General features: G+C 36.1%; 1 pseudogene; it reads left to right on the top strand.

The window, feature by feature from the left end:
* Positions 1 to 2,692: 2,692 nt before the first annotated feature.
* Positions 2,693 to 25,309, top strand: part of LOC140668795 (myrosinase 1-like) — a 30,936-nt pseudogene continuing 8,319 nt past the window's right edge.

The raw sequence follows: 25,309 nt of genomic DNA, 5'->3' as shown, positions 1-25,309 counted from the left end.
ACTGTGCATTTCATTTATAGCATGCAATATATTATATGCAATATCGTTATCCTGGTCGAGAATTTTATCATATTATATAATTATTCTAAATAAGTAAATGAAAATGCCACTCGTTATTACAATAGCTTGATCAACGAAATATTTGATGTAAATGGAATGCAGCCTATAGCCATGATATTTCATGGAAATCATCCACACATATGTACACATATATATATATAAAATTTATAACTAAACAATGTAGAGAACAGTCAAGATAGAATTATATATGACTTATATGAATCTTTGAGACTGAATAAGAATAATGCGGATGTATGAAATGATTTTTATCATAAGTACTACTTCGGATAAGAAGCATCGATGTGCATCAAGATACTCTTTGCATTTGTATGTTCTAATATCTTATCTTCCAGAGAGCAGTTGCAGTTTTTTTCTCAAGTGAGTAGATAACATTCGAATTATATATGTAGTATCAAAGAATTCTAATTAAATTTAAATAATAAGATTAGTACCCTACTTATTAATTTTAATCGATTTTATAAAAAAGTAATATAAAAAATATAATTTTACATTAAACAATCTTTGCAGAGGTGGAAAATAATTAATTATAATTTAAAATAATTATAATTTAAAAAGCAATTATATTTTTGAATATATGTATTCACAATTGTCATAAATTCAACATTATTAAGTAAAAGTTTCTATTTAAATGTATTCATATACATTGCTGATTTTGTGTAAATTTTTTCATTTGCATCGTAATTGCAACTGTTATCAGTTGCCGTAATCGCTTTTATTGTGTCATGGTATAATCAATGGACACTTACTTAACAATTTAATACCACGCAAGACTTTATGACCGCATACTTAGCGTAGAAACAGTAAAGCTGCAAGACTGCCATTATTTCTTACATGTATATATTATGTACTATATGTGTCAGATAAAAGAGAGCAGGTTTAGTTTTACAGTGATTTTCTTTTATAAATAAAATTACAAAAATGTTGTTTTTGATCTAAACGTTTATAATAATTTTGAAATGTTATGGCACAATAATTACCTATTTTACACAGAAATATATATTATATAGATTTAGCGAATCTTTTGGCTAGTAATATATTTCCGAAAAATTTCCTGTTCAGCATCTGTTGTGAATGGTAGGTAATAAAAATCAAGATTGATAGATCAGAAATAATATCAGATATCAACATAAAAGAAATAAATAAATATTAAATATTTTTAAATAAAAGAAAGAAAAATAGAGAAAATCAAAAATGTTAAATTATATAACTTTTTTATTGATAGAGAGACTTGTATATTTAAAATATGTAGTATGCCAGAAAAATTTGAAATGTTATAAATATAATGTATTACTCTTTTTTGTTACATTACATTTGATGTTTACGCAACAAAGTATAACATGTTAAAGAAGATGAAATAGATACTGTCTCGTTACAGATGAAAGAGAGTCACGTTATGTGATACATGAAGAATCAGAATGTATCATGAATAATGTGACAGAATATATAAATCTTAACTCGCACTAAAAGGAAGACATTTTGCTTGCAAAAAGTATCAGTGTGAGTTGGTGTGCAAGGCTATTATAACATAATGATGCTGTGGTGTCGTCTAACAATAAGAAGTTTACTCATTTGCAATCTAAAATGTTTAAGACGTCCTTGTCGTGAATAAGATTTTTGCCACATGACTTCGCAAACTTCATTAAGGAGAATACGACATTATAATATTGTAATAATGAAATTATAGCAAATGGTATGACACCCATAGTTATTATATTTGACTAGGATTTACCACTCAATTTACTTCTGGGAAGAATGTACGAATCTTATACCAGTAAAATGATTCCAGGATTATGTTAGAATAATATGTATTTGAAACCTTCGGAAACATGGTACATATGTAATAAACACAAAGAATCTCGATGTAATATTGTCTTATATTGAAATAAACAATTTACTATAATAAACAATTAACTATAATAAAAACTATATTAAAACTGTGATGCTTCTTATGTAGAACAAACAGGACGTTTATTAAAAACAAAAATCAAGGAACATGAAAAAATTACACTTCAATCATAGCTAATCACAGATTCTTAAATCACGATTTTAATTAAGACGAGATTGAAATCTTAAATGAGGAATTCTTAGGAAAAAAATTCAGATATCTGTGATGATTTACATAAAAGGCCAAAAAAATGCCTTAAATCTTCAAAGCGATATCGAAAAATTGAACAAAGCATGTTTAGCAATTGTTGACAATCTATCTAAGATTTGTGTGTCGGTTGTTCATCTTATCTCTGCTGTTCTACGTCCGAATGAGTTGCTTCTGTTTTATTAATTTTACATTTTAGTTGGTTGACAGTTTATATAAATATATTTTTTGTCTGATTAGCATCTCTCCTTACGTTATGCACCGTTTAGAAAGCTTCTTATCTTGGACGTTTATGGAGGATCAGTTGAGATATGTTAATCGGTTGTCAGTTTTTTCATTTTAGTTCTTTTCCTATATGTTTGTTTTATTGTTTTATAATTATTAAGTCACTGAAGAAGGCTCGAAAGTAGTTCGAAATGGATTACTAATAAAAATAAACTGTATCATCGGTTGAAAATATTTTACGCTCTACATCCGCGTGACTCTTTATTGCCTATTTGTTTCCTTAATGTATTACTCATGTCAGTAATATTTAGAGCCTCTAATTGAGTTATTTTATAATAAACACAAGTAAAGAGAAGAAAACTTGATTTCTCAAAATTTTATAACTTTAAAAACAAGTGTGCAATTTTTTATAATTTTTTAGATGTACATATGTCGTTTCTTTCTATTATATATATATATGCTCATTCCAACTCTGCTTTTAGGTGAAATTTTGGGTTACCATAAACGAGGCGAAATTGATGGCATATTCTGACCGCAATACGCATACAGCGACAATTAATCAATCTGGCATTGCAGATTATCTTTGTGGTCATTATATGCTATTAGTGCACGCAAAAGTGTATAATATGTATAATGAAAATTTTCGCCAGTCACAAAATGGTATACAAGTATATGTATACGAGTATATCATCATAACATGCATAATAATGACTTGTTATTTAAGCTATAAACATTCGAATTACAAACTTTTTTTATTCGAATCTAAAAGTTCTTTTTGCGATGTATTAAAAATATGCTTTCTCGCAATAGGAAAAGTTGGAATTATTCAATTTTATACGTGGATGAAACTGCAAAATGATGATTCACAAGCTGATATTTACGAACAGAAAAGAGGTCTCGAGAGGTACAATAGCTGGCTCACCCATCCAATTTTCAGCAAAAGCGGCGACCATTCGAAACTGATGAGAAATCGAATAGACTTGAAAAGTCTCTTTCAAGGATTCTCTCGTTCGCGACTGCCTTATTTCACGGACAAAGAAGTACAACTTATCAAGGATTCTGTCGATTTCCTCGGGATTAATTTTTACAGGGAATTTAAAATTCGCTCAGTAGAAGTATTATGGAAAGGAGAGGTCAAACATGACGTTGATATCGTATTTCTTTCAGAAAGCGAAAGTATATGTAATACGCGTTCTGAGATCAAATACCATGGATTATTACAAAAAATAAGATACCATACATTAAATATATTATGCGCAAAGATGATTTTTTTTACAATTACATTTGACTGTAGGTTACAACATTGGCATTCGGCTAATGATTAAAGGAGTGGTTAAATAATAAATATATATACATACTACCCAATGTTTAAATAATTAATAGTGATTGCGCTTATATTGCGAATAACGAAAAAATAGTGGATATAAACAGAATAATTTACCTTCAGCAACACATATCATAAGAGATGAAAACTATGCAAAAAGGTATAGTTATTCGGAATTATTTGATTTGTTCGTTAAATGATAGTTTTTCACGGTAAGCTATCTTTTATAATTAATTAAAATTACTATACATATATCATATTTTCAAAAAGCTCCATTGGAATCAGAGAAAATAATACGTATTTTAGAAATTAAATTTTACAAATGTTTTAAATAATTATACATATTATTACAATAGTTAATCAAAATAATGTAACGCAAAAACAATTATAGCTAGAATATTTCGTTAATTATTTTATATATTGAGAATAAAATTCGGTTTCTATTCCATTAATTTCAGCAAGAATAATCTTATTAGAACATTAACATCTTCATTAAAAGTGATTACTCAAATTTTTAAAACGAGAATTATACAACAGGAAAAATTTCTAAAATAAATATTAAGAAATATTATCACATGCATAAATACGTACATATACGTAAAATATATATGCATAAATATATATAACGGCGCATTTGTTTAAAGAAGATTCGATCTTTAATCTTTACGGTAGAATCTGAGGAATCTAAATAAGAGTTTCATATTACACAAAATTTACATTGAATAAACTTGTTTAAATGCACAATTATTGAATGCAGTTGCCTGTGTGTTTTCTAGAGTCTGTGTGTGCATAAATCGATAAGTCTTTCCCCGACGTAATTCGTGTTATAACCGCTTTGTGCGCGATTAAAATGGCACTCACGCGAATTCAGGCAATACCCGTGGTACGACAGCGGCGCGACACCGATGACAAGGAGCCGCGTAGGCAACGACCCGCTAATTTCCTCGCCAAATCGTCACGCACGGCTTGCGTCTGGGAAGCAATTCCGCAGATTCTTGCCTGCGAGGAATGTTGCCTTTGATCGTCTCTCGCAAATGTCACTCTAACAAGAAGCGACGGATGCGGCGAATAACTCCGCAACGGCGTATCCGCGTGGATCCGACCTTTTAATGCCGCCGGGATAAGTCCTTTGAAACATCGCTGCTCACACTGGTTCACTTCGAAGGAAACGACATTTGTTACAAGTTCAAACCGGAAGCACGGCAATACCGATCACCGTCCGACGACGACGTTCGACGAGCAGAAATAGTGCTATCGCTTATCAATATATTCTGTGACCAAGTTATCACGCAGTTACGTGCATAAAATAAGGAAACGTGTCGTATCGCGAATGGTCTATCATGTATGTACATTCAAAAATGGCTTTTCAAAATTTCATATTTCATTTTTAGAAAAATATTCTTACTTTAAAAAACTATATATTAAGGAAAAAATCGATACCTACATATTATACTCGTCGACTAGCTATTGTAATAATATGTATAATTATTGAAAACACTTGTAAAATTTAATTTCTAAAATATGTATTATTTTCTCTGACTCTGATGTAGCTTTTTGAAAATATGATACATGTATAGTAATTTTAATTAATTCTAAAAGATTTATAATCGAGTATAATATATGTGTGTGTGCCTTACTTATTTCTCAAAATTTACAGATATATATAAATTAAAATATCATGATGGTCGATTGGACCGATAATGTACAATGTGATATTATGCGAAACGTGAGTTCACACACACACACACGTGATACGATGGTGGTGCACATCTTCACCCTCTATGCCGAGCAGCTATACTTCGACGCACGTCGAAACGGTGAACGCGCGATTCGACATTTTCGGCAATGTCGAGCATCGAACGCTCAGATAATCGGTACATTTCGGGACTGGCGTTGATAATGTGGCCGTACGCGAGACTGGCAACGAGGGCGACATTACCGTCGCATCCCCACGTCGGACAGGACCGAGGGTATCAATCAGTGGTACATGAAAGGGGCGCGGTTCGGGCACGTCTGTCCTCCGATCTCGTATTGTCTGCCGAGGACAGATAGACAGTGCGCCAGCACGCCGGCATTCCAACGTATCTCTGTCCGATGACGCTTCTGTTACTGGAAGTGTCACGCTACTTTGTTCTAGTCTGCCATATAAGTGCCTCCTCGGTGTGAGGCGACGCTATTGTGTCACTTGCAGCTTTGTTGGTTTACAACTAGGTGAGAGCATGGAACGACAAAAGACTGCACATTTCATGCGTGTTGTTGCATAGCGTTATACCTTATCGTTAGTTTTCGCTTTGAAATAACGAGAAATGCAATCCCAGATGTCAGCATTTAATAACGAATAATTAAGAAATTTAAAAATTATACTTAAAAATCTCTCTGTCTCTTTCTAAGGGAAATGTAATATCGTTTATTATAATATTGCGACAATCCTTTAATGTTTTCAGTTGAAAGCACAAAAAGCATTAGAATTACTGAAAAATAAAAATACTGTGTTGTATATATACATATATATATGAAAGAACTAATTACAATTTTTTTCACAGTTAAAGTTTTTTTCCAAGAAAAGTAATATTTTTTCCTTGAACACAAAACAAAAGGTCCGCGTTCATTGTTAGTAAGTGAAGGAAAAATGGCTGGCGAAGCGTGGATCTTTCTCCTTCGAGCCGACCCCCTCGAAAGTACCCCGAGTGTACCCCAAAAGACAAAGGGTTCTTCCGCACGGCTGTCTCACTTTTTCGCGATTCACGCAGTCGCTCGCAAAAAGCCATTGTTTGCGCGTATGATGACGGTGTCTGCAAAAGTCAGGGGAAGGCAGGGAGGAAATATCCCGCTAGAAAGGATGTGACGTTGTCCCTTTGACTTTACTGGCACTTTGCTCGAGAATGACAGCCCCACCGGCACATGTCATCTCTTTTCTCTCCATTGTATTTATACTCTTTTATATTGTAAACAATTTGTAAGATTACATAAATGTCTTTCTTTCTAACACTTTTTTTATCTGGAGACACCCTACGAGCATTAAAAAAGAACATATATTTATGTTTTTACAAAATATTTTTATTATATTTAATCAGTAATTGTATTCAATTATTAATCAATTTAATCAAAAATTATTATAAAAAATTATTAAAAAAAATTTCGCGTACAATATTATTTATAAAATTTAATCAATATTTACTTTTTGTTGCAAAAAAAAAAAAAAAAAAAAACAAAGTTTGTGTTATAAGAAACACGATTGCAAATTATCTTATTAAAAAATCAAGAGGCGAATAAGTTTCACGAAGAAAGAAGTTGGCACAACGAGTCTTCGAACTTCAGAAAACTTTTACCAAGGCTGTAACTGTAAAGCAGCCAGTGTTCTTCGTCGCCTCTTTTCCGCGTTTACGAACCTAACCGACACGAATGGAAACAATTGCACAACCGAGGGGAAGGAAAAGTAGTAAGAGTTTTTTGCTCCGAGCGATCATATTCGGTCATTTGGCCAAGGGTTGAATATCCCTGTTTCATTTCTTTCTACTCCTATATCGTTCTTTTCATATATTCAGTACGTCGTAACTCTTATTCCATTGAATTCGAGGAGGGATCGTAAAATCGAACATTGCTTCAGCCTGAGTTACCAACAATGGAATTTATGTCGTCGACGAAGCTGCGACGCCTCATTTCCGCTGATCTCCGACGGTACAGATACCAGATGATCTCCCGAGTATCTATACTTAACGCAGACGTCGCGCGCGCAGAAGAGGTATTTTTACGGAGGTAAGATAGGACCTCCTTAATGTAATTATGATAAAGTTTAATTCTTTAAATTCTTTAAATAAATAAAATATACAGGTATAATTAAAAATTGTTCTGAAATTTTAAGTATTTTTTTTTAAATATCAATATTAACCCTTAAACTGGACACGTGGGTCTTTCCTGTCCCTGCCATTTTTAATCAATTGTTTTAGAAAAATATTAATAAAATCTCGAAGTTGGAAACTTATCCGAAAAAAAAGTTTGTGTCAAAAGGGACTTATAACCGAAAGGACAATTTAAATAGTACATTCAGCGCAAAGTGCTACCCACGCGTTCAGGATTACGGTGCCAAAAAGATGTGTTCAGTTTGAGGGTTAAATATCACGCATATTACTTTTCACGCATTTTTTATATTTCATAAGACGCCGGAGGATTCGCAATTGTCTTTTTCACTTCTCACCCATGGCTGATTCTCACGAGATAACGAAGACACATTCAAAAATGTATATTAAGGTTTCCAGTCCCGCCATAAAAGAAAGGCAAACGATCCATAAAGCAGCTTTCAAGCGGATGAGGAAAGCCGCCGCACAGCTCGTTACCCCTGAAACAAAAAGAATTCACCGACGAGCTGCAAACTGGGCCGATATTCTCGCACGCAAAGGCGGAACTCCGAAAAGTATGGCGAACAATGAAGTCGTCTGGCGAATGTTCGCGGACAGGCTCTCAGCAGAACTGACGGTACACGAACGGGATCTCCGTAGTTCATCCTGGCAGGTACTTTTATCTTCGCGGCGGGCGCGAGAATGTACTCGCGAGGTATCCGGTGGCAACGCATCCGGCGAGTCAGAGAACGAAGTGGCTGCTGACGAGAGACGAAGAGAAAGGAAGAGATAGAGAAAGAGAAATTCGTCGGCCGGTGGTGGCGAGGAACGGCGGGTTTCGGTCCCGGTGTACGGTGTTATCTCCAGGCGGAGGGAGAGGGGGTGGCGTCGACATTTAAAATGCAGATTAGAGTAGGGAGGAACGGGCGCAAACGCAGACGTAAACGTAAGAGCGTCGGGTGGCAAGTGTTTTATTGGGGCCAGCTTCCGTTTCTGCCTTCCCGGGTCGGGTCGGACTGTACGTGATGCAACGCAACGCGATCTCACCGCGCAGATAAAGTCACAGCCCCCCGAGCTTTAACCGTCCGCTAATTTATTGATCCCTGATTTATTTGACACGGCTGGCCGCCGCAGCTTTAATTGCCCGCGAAGCGAATTTGACGAATTTTAATAGGACACGAGAGAGCTGCTGCCGATGACTTTTACGCCGCTCTTACACGCGTGATGAATTTCAACGGGAGGGGACTGTCTTCATTTTACAAATGCGTACGTCGAAAAAGTTTTGGAAGCGCTCCATCATAGTGGGTAACGGAATGGAAACGTCACCCATTTGATCCGTTTAAAGATTACTTATTATATCTGACGAATTGTTTCCTGCGTTGCAAAATGTTGATAATACTATAAAAGATTTTTTTCTTTCGAGTACATTACTTTCTATCAATTTTCTCTATCAACTACATCATTTTATCAGACTAAAGTTTGATTTATTATGATTTATTACAACAATATTTTATGTGCTTTAAATTTTAAATTACTTTGCGTCATCGAATATAATTTTATTTATTTAATTTATTTAATATCATTTTATTTAATTCATTTATATGTATAAGCTTTTAAAAGTCTATTAATTAAACATTTTTTTGCATAATAAATTATATACAAGATAGTCTTTTATGTATGCGTCATTTCTGTTAAAAATTTTCTACAGGATAGATTGACCGTGAGATGATTCTACTTGCAAACATTTCTACTCCCTTTATTCATGAAATTATTCGACTGATTAAAAGATAGTTCTCGATCGATAGACTGCCCTTTGGTGAGCAATTACGAACAGCTCGAGACCGGCAATGGAATTAAAATACATCAAATTAATCGACTAGCTGGGTAAGACTTCGAGAGCGTAACATGATTTACATATCTGTACAAGCTTGTTTGACTTTAAGTACCGCGGCAAGATCGATTCACCGTCCAAGCAGCACGCGACTACGAGCAATCGTGCTAGGAACTCGATGAAAGTTTACACAAGCAATTGGCACGGGAAGGGGATCCTTTCGCGACTTATCGGAGCCGAAGATCAAAGCACGTCGGTAACTCAAGGCAAACCGTCACGATTCGAGGTAAACCAAGAAGATCTCCGGAGATCTCGCCATTGCCGAGAGTCTAATCCGACGAAGGTTTGGTGAGGGTATGTAAATGCGAATTCGCGCAGGTGACAACCAATGGTGCCGATGCTTGCCAAACTTGCCAAGCTTGAAGCGCGAACACCTTGCGATTCGATTATTGACGCTCGTTTTACGAGAAATCATTCGATTTTGGAGAATCTAATATCATACGGTATCCAAAATTTTTGATTGTGAGTGCGATGGAAAGGAAGAGAGGCGATTGTCAAATAGGGTAAACTCGGCTAAGATGGCCATCATACTTTTTTAAAACGCAAAAAACATACTTTTATTTTTGTTATTTTTTAATAATGTTTGACATATTATCTTCACTGAAGCTTAAATTACGTAATATTATCGAAATTAAAAGGAAAATATTTAATAGAAATTTTATATTATCAAAATAGTACGACGGAAATATGGCCATAATATTTATAAAAAAAATAGTGAAAACAAAAATAAAAATTATACGTCATATAACAATTTACATATCTTTATAATGTGTCTAAAGTCGATTACCATAGCTTAACTGTAATTTATTCGACGTTATAACAGTTTTTAGTGGACAAATGAAAAACTTTGCATGTAGTCAAAAGTAAAAATATGATATAAGATTCACAATATCGTTATTTCGAATAATGTATGGACATAAACTACTAAATATATATCGATTATCTTTGATATTGACTAAAAAAGCGCACTATGCAGCGATTATTGAAAAAATTACAGCCTATGGTCATCATACCCTAGTTCACCCTAACCGAGAATAATGTAAGTAAAAAAGAAAAATATATTTTCTCCTTCTTTCTATTTCGTCATTATTATCGTACACATTTTTCGCGTATTTATATTCTTCACTCGACATGTCTCCGTTTCTCTTTCGGGCCGGAAACCACGAGCGTTTGGCAGTTACATGAATTACGAGAGCGAATCTCACTAGATGCGCATTGTCCGGTCATGTGCCGTTGAAATCAGAGCCAGTAACACAATGGGGAGTGACCTCGGCTCGATTGTCCTTTAATTTACGGGAATCGCAAACCATCCCCTACTCTTTGCCGTAGAGAGGCTGCGCTACCTCCGCGAAAAGCACTCACGCGACCCTTTGCTCTATGCCATGGCGCCTTCCCCGCTCACTCCCTCTTTCCCTTCATAACTCACCCTCTCTCTCTTCACGCGTCAACCCCGTTTGAGTGCGCGGGCGCGCGCCATGAGCTTAATTCGATCTCCATAATCGCTCGAGCTTTACATAATCGCGGAGAGTGCTAATACCGATTCCCGCGCTACAACCGATTCCCGACATACTCCAGGCGCGCGATTAAGCAGCACGGATTACATCTGCACAGTGCAGCGACTACGACGGCTGCACCTGGCGAATATACACGAAATACTGTGATTCGCATCGTTATTATGCCATGAATATTTCATGGCGCTGTTACTTTTAGCTAACATACTACGAGCATATACCGTCGCAAAATCGTCGTAAAAAAAAAAAATATATATATATATATATATAGTTGATGACACATTGATTAACGTAATAGTATTAACCATTTTCGCATCATAGATTTATTTAATTATATACAACTGCACGTGTGGAGTGTAGACTGAATTTTTTGTATCGCTCAAATCCTAGCGATACAAGAGATGATTACTATGAAGGATCGTGCAGTAAAAGACGCAGAAAGAGGGTGCTGTAATGCGCGTAAGTGCAGCTGAAAGATGTGCTCTTATACTCGCAGCTCTAGCGTCGAACAATCGCTTTGCACCCTTGGCGCGAAACGGAAAATGTATCTCGGTTGACAGAGCTCAAACAAAGGGTCGGACATTCGTGCGAGGGTTGTCCCCGTCACGTTCCTCCCCTTTCGCGCTGTTCTTCCATCCGGCGTCTCGTTCCATCTTACCGCCCGTCCTGTCCTGTTCTCTCGCGTGACATTAGCTCGGCAAATACCCGTTCTCGAACTGTCAAAGGATTAACGTCGCAGCACGATCCTCTTCGTGCGTCCGCTCCGGCGCTTGTAACGAGCAAAGTTCATGACGTGATTCCGTAGACGCGGTCGACCAGCAAAATCGTAGTCTGGAAATGGCCAAATGTCTTCATTCGGTATCCGATTTCTATTCGTTTAAAACTATTGTAAGTATCGCGCTAAGATAGGGTGTACGCGCGTATATGTAAATTGGATTTTGTAATTGGATTTAACAACACAAGCAGAGAAACAGTTGTGGATATTTCTATCCCGGAGCTATCGTAACAGTTGATCTACTTTAAATATTAAGAGAGAAAAATCACTGTCACTTTCACATCATTGAATGTTTTAGGGGGAAGATGGTATTAGATTATTATTAAAAAAAGAAAAGAAATAATACAATGTTTGACGCATCAAATTCTTCTTAATCTAAGAATATCTGCTTTAATATATCTAAGAAACTGTTTATTTTCATGAAAGAAAGAAAGAAAGAAAGAAAGAGAGTATGTAAAGTAATTAATTCTTATTAAAAATAATTAATTCTTATTGAAAACTCGTAGTATATTGCACAAGTAAATTTGTTCAGTGTACAAAAATACTCTTTCGTAAAAATTAACATAAGCAAATATATACATCTGTATACGAAACTATGAAAAGAACGACAAAAGGAACGAAGCAATGTAGCAGGAAATCGTTTGTTTATTATGGAAAGGAATTACGAGGAATTATTTGAATTCTAAATGAACAAGACATTTCGTTATTTCATAGCGCAATCAATCACGATTGCCGACAGATCGTTGCTTTTAATTGATATTAATTCTCGATAAGACTCGATTCCGAGCAATTTAATTAACATCGCCTCGAGGCACGCAAGACAAACAGTCGAACGGTCACTCGCCTCTTGCACATTTCATTTCGAAGAGAAGATACTTACATTTTTCTCCGGTAAACCGCAGTACCGGAACAAAAACAAATAACAAACGATAGTACACCACGTTTCCATCTACGGGTACCAGCGTCGCCAAGTCTTACTTTACCAGAGTAAACACCAGTTCGGTCCCGAGGAAAAAACGAGCGAAGAAGCTCGTTAAAAACTTTCCAAAGCCAGATACTTTTACGGCACTGTAGAATCGGAACACCGACTTCGTTTGGCAATCCGCTGAGTCGAGGTCTTCGATTATAAAGTCGTTCAAGGCAGCCACATTTTCTGCGATTGAGTTTTTTTATCGAAAGTTTTTCGCACGTCTGTGCAATTGTTAACTTTACATCAGAGTTCCGTTACAGACAAAGGAAATAATGTTCAAAATATTGGTACTTTAAATAAATGATACAATACATGTAGAATAGTCAAATTGATACGTAAGATGCGTAAGCAATACGCCATGTCTTTTTCTCTCGCAGAATTTCGAGGTGTTTCGCGGGTCTGAATCTTGATCGTTCGATGAATCGACAAAACCAGTTGACAATTCAACCACGAGCATTGAACTGCGGTCGAGCAATCTTATCGATCTTGTCGATCTTTCGGCTTGCCCGCCCACGCTCAAAGACCGTGTTCGACTCGCTTAGTTCGTTTTCTTCTCTGTCTCTTTCTCCCTCTCTCTTTCTTTCTAGCGCAAATCATCCCCTTTCTCCTTTATCACTGCCTCGCGTTTCTTATCTCTTCATCTCTCTTTCTACGGCCAAGACGAGACGATGTAATGCCACGAAACGCGCACTGTCGGAACGAATAGTGTCTTGAGATAGAAACATCGTGCCAACCCTACCAATGGTGTTGTCAATGGAATATTGAACATTATAAAAGAATGAAAGATACAATTGAATGAAACAAATATATTATGAAAATTGATTAATATATATAAAATATATATTAAGGATAAAAATCACTTATATGCACATTGTCTAAATGGTAAATTGCATGTAATTTTACTTGATTATTGATTTAATTTTAATGTTAAGTATATTAAGATTTTTCCTTTTTTTTTTTTCCTTAAAATATATAACATATTGCATTTACTTTTTTTTGTATAATATATATTATTAATATTCGATATATATTGTATTCTCTAGAGAGCTAGAATATGTCATGTTAAAATTGCAGCTACTATCTATAGCAAAATATTCCACAATTCTTTATCTGACGGAAACAACTGACGGGGATATTTTAAAGTCCCATATATTAAGCTTCGGGATATCGGATATCCAGCAATTTCGCATTTTAACTGTTGGATTCTAGATTTATTGTTTCCCTGCAGAGCGGTACGCCAGTCGCGGCGTAGTTATCAATCAACCTAGTAGATTGCATTTAATAAGAGTAAGGTGAGATCCACGCCCAAATCTTCCTGTATATTTCATGCAAAGCGTCTCGAAAACCTTCTCAGACGAGAAACGTTACATTGACGTGGTTTTCTCGTTGCCGAAGCAACCGCCACTGCAAACCGGAAAGATATACGAGATGGCATAGGAATTTCATTTAATCCGAGCTTCCGCGCGGTCGGCCGAGATTCGATTTATGGTGTAATCAGGGTGTGCACGATTCCGCTCTTCCCATGCAGTCTCTTTTGCGCGAACACACCAGTGAATCCAGACATAACCCAAGCCCTTTTATGCCCCTCCGCGATTCGCTGTTGTACAGATCTAAATTCTTGCACTACGAAAGAGAGGAAGAAATATAATGGAAGGAATTCTTCGTATTGTATGCGACTTCAATTACGAGCGTAGTTCTCTTCAAGATTTTCGATATCTTATTTTGCGAATGTTTTATGATTCGGACGATATAAAATCACCGGAGGATCGTGAGATTTTCGGCAAATTTGTCAAATCAAAAGGCGATTATCATAAATCGCAGCTAACTGGGAAGGGTAATTTACGTGGGAAATTACGAATTATTGTACAGATAACAATGGCAAGAAATATTCAATCGTTTCGACAACGTTTACCAACTTCCTAAGAAACAACTCAATTTTGTGACGTGTACATGTAGTCGAACGGTAACATCAGTCCTGCGACTGCATATATGAGTTTGACGTCGCACTGCGAAGAAGAGACTTTCTCAACTCCAAAGAAGATGCACGATTTTTCTCCGTCACCCTGTCACCCACATAAAGAAACATTCCAAGTTTACGCGTGCACGTGTGCGCGTTCATATTCCGACCGTGAAAACGATTCTGTCTGACGTTGTCTCTTCTCTGAAAGAGGACCGTCAACGATCAATCTCACACATGACACGCCCTGGCCGCGTCGAGCAGAGTTAATTTAACGACGGTTACGTATCCGTGTCTAATTGGGGAAACGGTCGAAAAGAGAGAGTCTCTTTCTCTCTCTCTCTCTCTCTCTCTCTCTCTCTCTTTGCTTGATTCTTTTCACAATTTAAGCGGAAGACACGCAGCTCGTCGCGGCCAGGGCGAAATTAATTAGTTTGGCGACTCGAATGAAAACTAACGAGTCTCTAGCATACCACCCATCCCCTTCTCTTTTGCAGTCTTTCTTTTTCGGTGCCACGCCGAGCAAAGTAATTAAGGACAAAAACAGCGTCCGAGAGAGATCTACCGGAGTACGTAAGCGGATCGAATGAGCGTCAATTACAGGAAGGAATCGCGCCAAATACGCTGTGGCGTAAAGATTTAACGGTGACGCGAGAGAAAGAGGGTAAAAGAGTGAATTAAAGTACGGTGAAAGGGAGTGGATACGAACGCTCACGTACAGATAATGTAGACTGAATAAGCCACTGATCGATAGAACACATCGGGCGATCCATTGTTCAGAGATCCAAATTCTACTGTTTGTTTTCACAGAGACGAAGATCGCATGGAAGAATGCATAGCTTTCGAAGCGATAAAAAATATCGAAATCGATATGGTAAATTTGGAATTGATTGTTCCCTTGCGATTGAATATCGAGGAACATTTATGCGTTCAACTTTGACTTCTTTCCGCGATAATTCAACGGTAGTTTTTCTTTTCTTGCCCATTTTTTGTTTAACTTTTTCCCATTTTTTTTCGTTCTTTCTTGTAACTCCCGATCATCTTGCCATTCAGAGACATCGACGGATGAAATGACACTTTATATTAAAAATGCATCTACGTTAATGTCCGCAGACATTTGCGAGCGTAACAATTTTACGATACACGATGTTACCATAGCAATTACGCTAATAGTTTGATATATTATTAGCACGAATGTGGTTACCGATCTATTACTACGTGACTATTAAATGCATCCACATTGCGTTAGGCAATTGGTATGCCAACAAACGACTGGAAATTGTGCTGTCTATTTATTATAAATAAATACAAATATTAATGTCAACTAGTAAAAAACACAAACGCATAATACATATATAACACTTTGATAAAAGTGAATTGGTTATGCCTTTGAAGATTATTTTCTAACATCTTTCTTGTCAGTTGTGAATCAATGTTGATTAACATAAATAATTACGGAATCACGTGTTATTAAGACGATATATCATTTGTGCGCACGAATGTTTTTAATCAAAATGCATCAATATTTAAATATTTTCTTTTACAATTGAGAGATAATTAATTAATTTATTAATGATTCTGCTTATCACGGTTTGTTTGCATAATGTAATTCTTATAAATTTTATAATTTAGAATCGATGATAAATATCATGTAATTAATCACTGTCATATCTAATTTAAAAACTTAATAAATTTTACATTGCACGCATTTTGAATAACATTTTCGTACAACTCTATTAAATAAAATATTTTGTAATTATATTTTATATTGCATAACTCTATATTGTTATTGTAAATTGTATTTTTTATTTTGTTATATTATATTCTTTACTATATATTTTATAAATATATCATTAAAATATTTATAAAATATATTTTGTAGTTTCACATTTTTTAAATAGTTAAACTGAAGAAAACTTGCAACGTTTGCTCAATTCAGATTATTGAAGAAGTTTATAGCCTCGATTTCTTGCAAGTCATTGACTTAAGAAAGAGAGTTCTCGAAGACGATGATTAACGAGTTGGAATTAGGCAAAGACCATGATGAATAATTATTCGCTCTCCGCCCTTTAGTTGAGAGAGACTGCAGTATAAGAGCGCCGAAAAAAATGTATTTCGCAAGAGAGATGTAGAGAGAGAAGATGCGCCCAAATCGAGATTAATCGACATTGATTGAAAGAAGCTACGGAGCACCCGCAGTTCTTCAAGGAAGAAAAGGAAAAAAAAGAACAGAAGGAAAAGCAAGGAATAAGAAGAAATCAGACATCGATCGGATGGACACTGGTCGGATTTCGCGAATTAACAGGCTACGTCGATCTACGAAGGAAATTCGAAGCCGGGCACCCTTGATAGCTGTACGACTCGCCGATCATTAATCAGCATACTGAGAGGACCAGTCGAACGATCGAACTCTAAGAAGCGTGATGGATGGAGACATTACGAACGCTTACGGATCGTAACCGTGCTTGATCCCCAAAGTGCATTCTCATGCTAAGGAAGATTTCATCGGTCTTGTTGTCGTTTGTCAACCCGTTACTCTCGTTCCTTTCCTGTTTCCTACAATGAATGATGCGAGGCGCGTCGGAAACTTTTCCGTTCTGAAACAATGCTTGTCGCGATTGTGTCATCTGTTGCGTCTGACGCAGGAAACTGTGTCGCGAACAAGTTACTGCTTAACATTTTTCTCAAATAAACATGCAAAGAAGAGGTATACTGATTATGCGAATATATTCCGTCGAGAATTGACATGCCATTTCGTAATCGTTCTTGAAGTAATCACATCGAATAATTCATTTTCTTCGCACATATATTGTCATGAAGATAAAATTAAACTTTGCAAAAGTGAAAATTAAATTGAAAAGTTAATTTATATCACTTTAGAAAACTTTAGAAAACTTTAGCAATAACTGACACACGTAACACACTAATACATTAAACATTTAATCTGTTAACAGTAAAAAAATTATTTAAAGATTTAATAATGCATTAAATAATCTTTATATGTTTGTGATTATATCAAATTCTTAAATTGAATAATTTATTTCATTATTACGTATCTTTTATAGCGTCACTCATCATACAATTAGTCAGTATATATATGTATATGTGCAATTAAATAATGCACAGAATCATGTATATATATATATATAGGGTGTCCTGTAATTAGTGAAAAACCTGCTAATGGCAGATTCTTTGAAATCATTTAGAGTCGATGTTTCCTCAGTGAAAATATTGAGAGACGTCATTATTTTTTGCAAGTTTCCAATTTTTTATCATTGTGTATCTTTGTAATTAAGCCTTAAATTAAAATTCTATTAAAGTAAACTCTGCATTGATATTTTTAATGAGAAAAAATCGTTTCCAAATAATCTTAAAAATCTGCCATTAGCAGATTTTTCATCAATTACACAGAACACCCTGTATAAATGGCGCAAATTGTATATGAAAACAATTTCGTCGGTACGATAAATGCCGTGAAGCACACGCATGGTTTGAGTTCGATGCATTTGGTAAAGTTATGGGAAAGGATAGTACGAGAGATGATCAATCGACACGGTCGAGAAGAAAGAGAGAGAGAGAGAGAGAGAGAGAGAGAGAGAAATGAAAAAAGAGAAAGAGAAAAACGAGGGAAAAAAGAAAAACGAGAACAGGGTAGTAAACGTATCTCTTGGGAAGACACCTTGAACGAAAAGATATACGAGCGCATTTTCGCCGAGTAACACGCAAGCATGAATTGCTTCGAGTTCGAGGAACGTTTAGTACTGGTGCGCCAGCAATTCCTATAAAACGGAGGACATGATTGAAATAAAATCATAACATGCTACATATCCACGAATCATACAGTAATATATATACTGATACTTGCGAGAAATGTATTGCGATATAATTCCCGTAGCAATTTAACTCTAGTAAAAAAGAATAGAGATAAAGAATGCAGAGATACATAAGTTGTATAATTATTTTCTTAATATAAATAATTATGAACATTATTAAAAAAGTATTAACATGAATTTGATTAATTCATTTTGATTATGTAAGACTACGACAATTGTATTAATGAAATTGAACTGAAATTCAAGGAAACGTCATAGAAATATGTTACAAATAGTACGAAATGATTAATAGAGGGCGATTAGATTGGCGCAAATAAAAAGGAGAAAGCAGGAAGACTAGTGGACGGATAGTAAACATATCTTTCATATTATCGAGAAAGCACGTGAAGGGAGAGATATACGAGTACTTTCGCGGAGCAATGCGGAGCTGTGGCGCACGTATTGACCGGCCCTTAGGTTGTGTTCAGCTCTTGCATCATTCCGCGATTTCGTAAATATATTTGCCTGCCAAGCGCAAGAAAGTTAAGCTACTGAGGAAAGAATTTTACAGCGGTAGTTGAAGTTATGTACGTTACTTCAACCCATTTCTATCCGCACGTGCCGCGGCATCGCCGAGAAACTTGCCAGTCGTAATACGATGCCTGAAAATTCGATTGCGCCCGATCCGCGTGTAGAAGCCTTAAAAGTATGCGTAGGTACGCGTATTTATCTTGCTTTATGGGGCAAACCAACCCTACGAGCGCGAGCATAAATTATACCAAACCCTCTCACGGTAGTGTCTCACTGGTTAGCTAGGATGTACTGCTCGCGCGCACTTGGAGATTTTATTAATTTACATTTTTAAAACACACAGTGTCACGACGAGCATGCGTAACGACCATTTTGCATGTACGCTTTAATTGTTCCTTCGTATAAAATCTCGTAATATTTTAATTCGTCCACAAAAGCAAGAAATACGGAGAGTAGTGAGTGTAAAGTGTCAGCTGGCGAAAGTTTCTCTACTCCGTAAAACAATATGTAAAATTACATAAACAATAAATGTAAAATTACACAATAGAAATGTTATATATACTTCTATTATTTATTGTGCAATTTTGTACTTATGAGATGTACTTTTATCATTTTTTTTTTCAATGTATCTCTCTTTCTTACACACATAGAAAATTTTGCGTTGCAGATAGAAAAATATTGTAGACTAAATTCAATTATTCCTAAATAATGTATAATATTAAATTCAAGAAATAATATTTTCTTTATAGATAATAGACAATATAATTATGAAAAATGAAAGCTTCTTCATGAAAGTATAAGTTCCTTCCTATTCTTCCTAAAATAACTTTATATCATTTTATAGCTCGTAGTGAAGGAAAGGCTAAAGTAAAGTGCCCTAATAAATAAGAATTAGCCGCACATTTTCGTGATAATTTATATACATATCGCGAATATATCCGCCGTGTATAAAAGCTCGTCCGTCTAATTATTTTTTTCGCGTCCGCGCGGGCGACGCGACGCGTCGAGAGCGCGGTAATCTTCGATCTAAGATTTTATGAAGACACGGTTCTGGCGCGAGCTCGCATGCTGTGAATTTATGATCATGGCCTCGCCTGAACGTACGGTGGACAGAGAGCGAGTGTCCCTCTGGAAGTTCGTGTTTCCACCTACGTCCTCACGAGTCTGCGCGTCTGCCGCCGACGACGAAGGCAAGCAGAAAACGAATCGTCCGAAATGACAGAGGCCTGAATCGTGTTCCGGCAAAAATGCCCGCTCGTTGGAAAACAACCCACGCGTCTTTATTCGGAACTTGATTTTAGATCGATCTCGAAGAGACACGATATTTTTTTTTTTTCAGCTTACAGGCCCCGAGATTTATATACTCAAGGTAAACGTATAATAATTTAACGTATGTCAAATATATAATGAGTTATTATACCATGAAGCTAAAAAAATTCATCTTTTACTATTCTTTAGGTCTGTATGAGATGAATGATGTAATATATTATATTTATGTAATAAAAGACAACTTTTTAATGAGAGAGATATCAGAACAATTTATATGCTTCTAATCCTAAAAATATTCTGAAATATTGCTTAGATAAAAACAGTACAAGCTACGCTCGCGTAAAAATGAGTTACATGAGAATGTTAAAATTTATGACAAAGCAGCATGCGATTCGATATTACTTCTCGGTCTTCTACTAATCTTTCCGTGTCTTCTTATACGCACAATAAACTCCGCTCGGTTAAAGAAAAAAATCACATTGGACGAGAAGCCGGGAGATCCCAGGAGAAATCATTCCAAACACCTGCTCTTAGAGTGCCAATAACTGTAGAGTTTACTGCGTCCTCTTTATTTGCACAGCTTTCAAGCGACAATGGAGAGCGGACGAAAGCTTCCCTACATTATTAAGCCACGTTTCCTCTGCGATGCTCTTTATTAAAAGCTACTTTGATGTAACATATGTTCTTAAAATTATCCCGTCCAGGTAACGGTTATTTTATTTTAAAGCGTGTATCATTTGTGAACACGTAAAGCATTTATTATCTTTTTTGAACACCACATAAAGCAATTTTTTATCATTATTTTCTTTATCTATAAAAATTGATAAAAAAAACTCGTTATTAGATAATAAATGTATCAAAGCACTAGAGAGAAAACTAATTAATATATCAAAGTATTATATATTAGAGAAAAAAGGAGAATATTAATTCATACTTAAACAATACGACAAGATTTAGAAAAAAGTAAATTCAAGAAAGATGTGTAAAATTTAATACAATTGATAAATGAAAACAAATAAAACAATGCTTGACAGAGAGAGAATTACGCAAAAGATTTTTGTGTCATGTAAACACGCAGTCTAACGTATAGCTGTAGAACTTTGCTACAAAACTAAAATCTTCCACAGCACTCGGTATACTTAGCCGCGGTATTCTACGATTTAAGTCGAGGTGTTAAAGGATTTAAAAAAAAGTACGACTTCTCTCTCGTGCTGCACGAGACTTCCGTTTCAATTTCAGTTTCTCATGAGGTTTGTCCGAGTGGCAAGTAAGTGCGTGTGTAAGGAGGATTTTTATCCGTAGCGCGAAATGGATAGTTGTAGTTGCACTTTAAAGTTATATCTGCGATTCCTTCTTTTACACGCCAGACGCGCACACCTCAGACTGCGGAGCATGATCCGAATGATCCTGTCCGTGGAGGGTTACGAACGAGTACCATTTCCAACGAGCGCTCATGTGTGCTTTTTCTCTGAATTGGACGAAGGAATTGCGGCGGGACGACCGAGAGAGAAAGAGAAAACGAGATCGCGCGTCGCGGCATGCATACGAAATGGACGACAGGGGCGATATTAAAGTAGTTCCTTCTGAAAGGCGAGGTGCTACCGCGGACAAATGGCCCGAAATACTCGCGAAAAGTTGCGTTCCGCGTGGCAAATTATTTTTCACCGCCGCCGAAAGCGAGCGAGGGAGAGGAGGAGAAAAAATTTTATCAGTACGGAAAGTTTGGCGTCTCGCCACCAAACCACTGAATAATCACTTTAGGGGGGTTACACCTAGTCATAAAATTCGAAAAATCGCATTGTTTTTTTCATTTTCATAAAGTACAATGTTTCGAAAATATGTGTTTAAAATTTTATGTTGATCTGGGGAAAATTGACAAAGGCTGCGTTCCTTTTGGACGATCACGCGCTGAAAGCATTATTCTATTTTTTTTTACTCATTATATTGTACATCGAACAGAGATAGAAAGAAAGAATGCGACGCAGACAAGAGCAAGTCGTTGTTTTAGAAGCTATAGCCTCTATTAAAGAGGGATTACTTTATGGTACTGGAATAGCTGATTCTATGTAAGTTTAAAAAAATAATAAGTATCTTACTGTAATTATAACGCAAAACTTTAAACGCGTTTTTCTCAAAAGTGCATTCTTCAAATCAATGACCACGATTATGCAAAAACTATTGAATCGCTTATCTTCAAATTTTGTGAGAACTTATTTCTTATATACTTATGCAGAGACTGAACGAAGGATTTTTTTTATATTGTTTTTTTCCTTTTTTATTAAAAAATAATCTTTTTTTTTTTTAAGATGAAAATCGAACTTTTTCTTCAGACAGCCGCCATTTTGGAAAAAAATAATTTTTCATAAAACCCTTTGTCCAGTCTATAGAATGTATATTTTTCAATTAATAACCGCAGAAAAATTTCACTTTAGATGAGCCAATTCCAAACTACATTGGTCAACGCAAAGCACCAAAAAAAAAGACCCATCGGGAGAGCGGCCATAATTTAAAATATTTTGAAACTTTTTAAAATGTAAATACACTAAAATTAGGTCCAAATATTGTATTATAAGATAAAAAATAAATTGCAAAAAAAAATTCATTAAAAACACCATTTTTCCTTCGTTATGACTAGGCGTAACTCCTCTACGCACTCTGATACGCACTGTCGAGAAGCAGAAATATACGTTCGAAAGTGTTCGCCTCGTCGGGAGTTCATTTGGCAAGTATAACGATCCCTCGCAAACTAATCGATGTGAATCAATTCATTACCTCGCAAAGTAAAGGTTTCTCCTATTGCTAATCGATATACCCGCGGCGATTTAACTTCCGTGGCTAACTGACGGACTTCCGAATAAGTCTCTGGAAAATTAAGCCGGCACGGAGTTTCTTAGCTCGCTTTCCTTCTTTGCATGCTCTTTCCGTACGTGGACGGAAAGGGACGGGGAATCCAATTTAATCTCAGAATGTTATAAAGTTTCTTTTCCAATTCTTCGAGAACACGAGTGATTTAAGGTCCGTCGAAAGGGCGTGTTAACGAGCTCCAACGGCTCTCTTTACCGGCTCGCGTTTACAGTGTCGATCCCCTTGCACCCCGATTTACTCGGCGTGCGATCCTATGAACTTCCTCTGCACGGGCTCCTGTGCACAGCCGAGCCCCGGGGACTAAATTCAACATTCAGGCACCTGAGCCTCGGAAATCGAAACGCGACTATCGATGGAATGAAATCCTTTGTAACGATTCGATGCACCTCGCTATTCCAGTCTATTTTTTTTCCAACTATCGCCATTATTTTCAAAATAAATATTTAACGCTTTTATGAATAATGAAAATATTTCGCTTAATCATTATCCTTATACAATCAACTAAAATGAATAAATTATAACCGAGTGGGAGAGAAAAAATTCTACGAAATAAAGCAGAAGGATAATGTTGTTAATTATTTTTATATTTACAATTAGAATAATAATAATAAAAATTATATTGATAAAGAATAAATGGAGAGTGTAATTCAACTTTAATTTTATATTTTTATATTCAGAAAAAAAAGATTTTCATGTTTATTATAAAAGTGTTAATGCATTAGATTAAGATATGAGTGTAGAATCACACTTTGGAGAGTTCCCGTCGGGGAACTTTAAATTCGCCGTCAGTAGCTCCGCGGGGAGGTTATTAGCGACTCGTCAACTCCTCTCATATTTCACCCAAGTGACGAAGAATTTTTACATTAGGGCCCGGCTGTGCTTTGAGGCGACAATTAAAATATCTCGGAGGCATAGCCGCGCGTTTGTGCAGCGTGAGCTGGCACATGAGCGAACGAACGAGAGGGCGAGCGAGCCGCGAATAAAACGAGTAGAATTCTGCGCCTGGCCTTCAAAGAATACTTAAACGGTGGTTGATGAAGGAAAAAAGGCGGTGCAATTTAGCGAGAGACGTTATCCGAGACAGATTGAGGCTTGACAAGTGCGGTAAATGATGGCGTAACGACGCGGCTTTCCAATTATGTTTTTTATATCGCGGCTAAATGAAATAATCAAGAAATGTATAACGCAATTTTTTCAAACGAGATTCATAGATATTCTATATGGAAAAAGTTGTAGTACTTTTAATAAACGCAGAGAAGCACGCAGAATTGTTTATGCGCTGCTATTATGTAAAAGTTGACGAATAAAAAATGCGATCAGCTTTTTATTGTGTTTTCCATGGTATATTACTTTCGCGGGAACACAATAGATGTATGTTGAAAATAGCTCGAGGACGCATATTCTCTTTACGTTTACAGTGCAAATCATTGTACCTTTACGCTTAGGGATTTCATGGTCGGAATCGAGGAAAGTTTCGACTTTCGTTGTCGTGGATAGAAACGTGGCGGGACCGGAGGGGACGTTCCGATCCCTCGGGAGGGTCTCCGGGACGGGAGAATGTTTCGTTCGATCAATCGAAACCCTGGCGCCATTCGTGCCGATTTGTCGGAAATAAGTCGATCCGTATCCCAGGTGTACGAGGGTTATCGGTGTTCGGCTATTCGCACTCGATTCGTCTCAAACGAAGATAAATGCGTCTTACCCACATTTCACCTATGACCCTTTCTCTTATAGCGAACAGAGAATTCCGTTCAATATCCTTTGCACCCGAGAAACGTATTACGTACCACTATCTATATATCTTCTTTTAACTAGTCCTTCGATATAATCGAATATCATAAATGGCATATTTGTATCAACGTAAATATATATACGCAATAAATTGATCTCATAATGGTAACATAAAAAAGATTCTCCATACTAATGCAATTACGTCGAAAAACATTTTTTATTTGCAACAAATATAATCAATCTTGCGTCACGTTAATTTTCATGCGTTTGGCGCGAATACCGCAGAAATGTCAGAAAACGCCGTTACTTATACAGTTAAACATATTGGTATGTATGTGTATATATATATATATATATGTCTATATATGTGAGCATGGAACGTGACAATTTATTCCACGAATATTCGATGTGACATCCGAGCGGTCGGCTTCTCCTGCTT

This window comes from Anoplolepis gracilipes, chromosome 8 (genome assembly GCF_047496725.1).
Source record: "Anoplolepis gracilipes chromosome 8, ASM4749672v1, whole genome shotgun sequence".
Lineage (NCBI taxonomy): Eukaryota > Metazoa > Arthropoda > Insecta > Hymenoptera > Formicidae > Anoplolepis > Anoplolepis gracilipes.
This window is presented reverse-complemented; position numbering and strand designations above follow the sequence as displayed.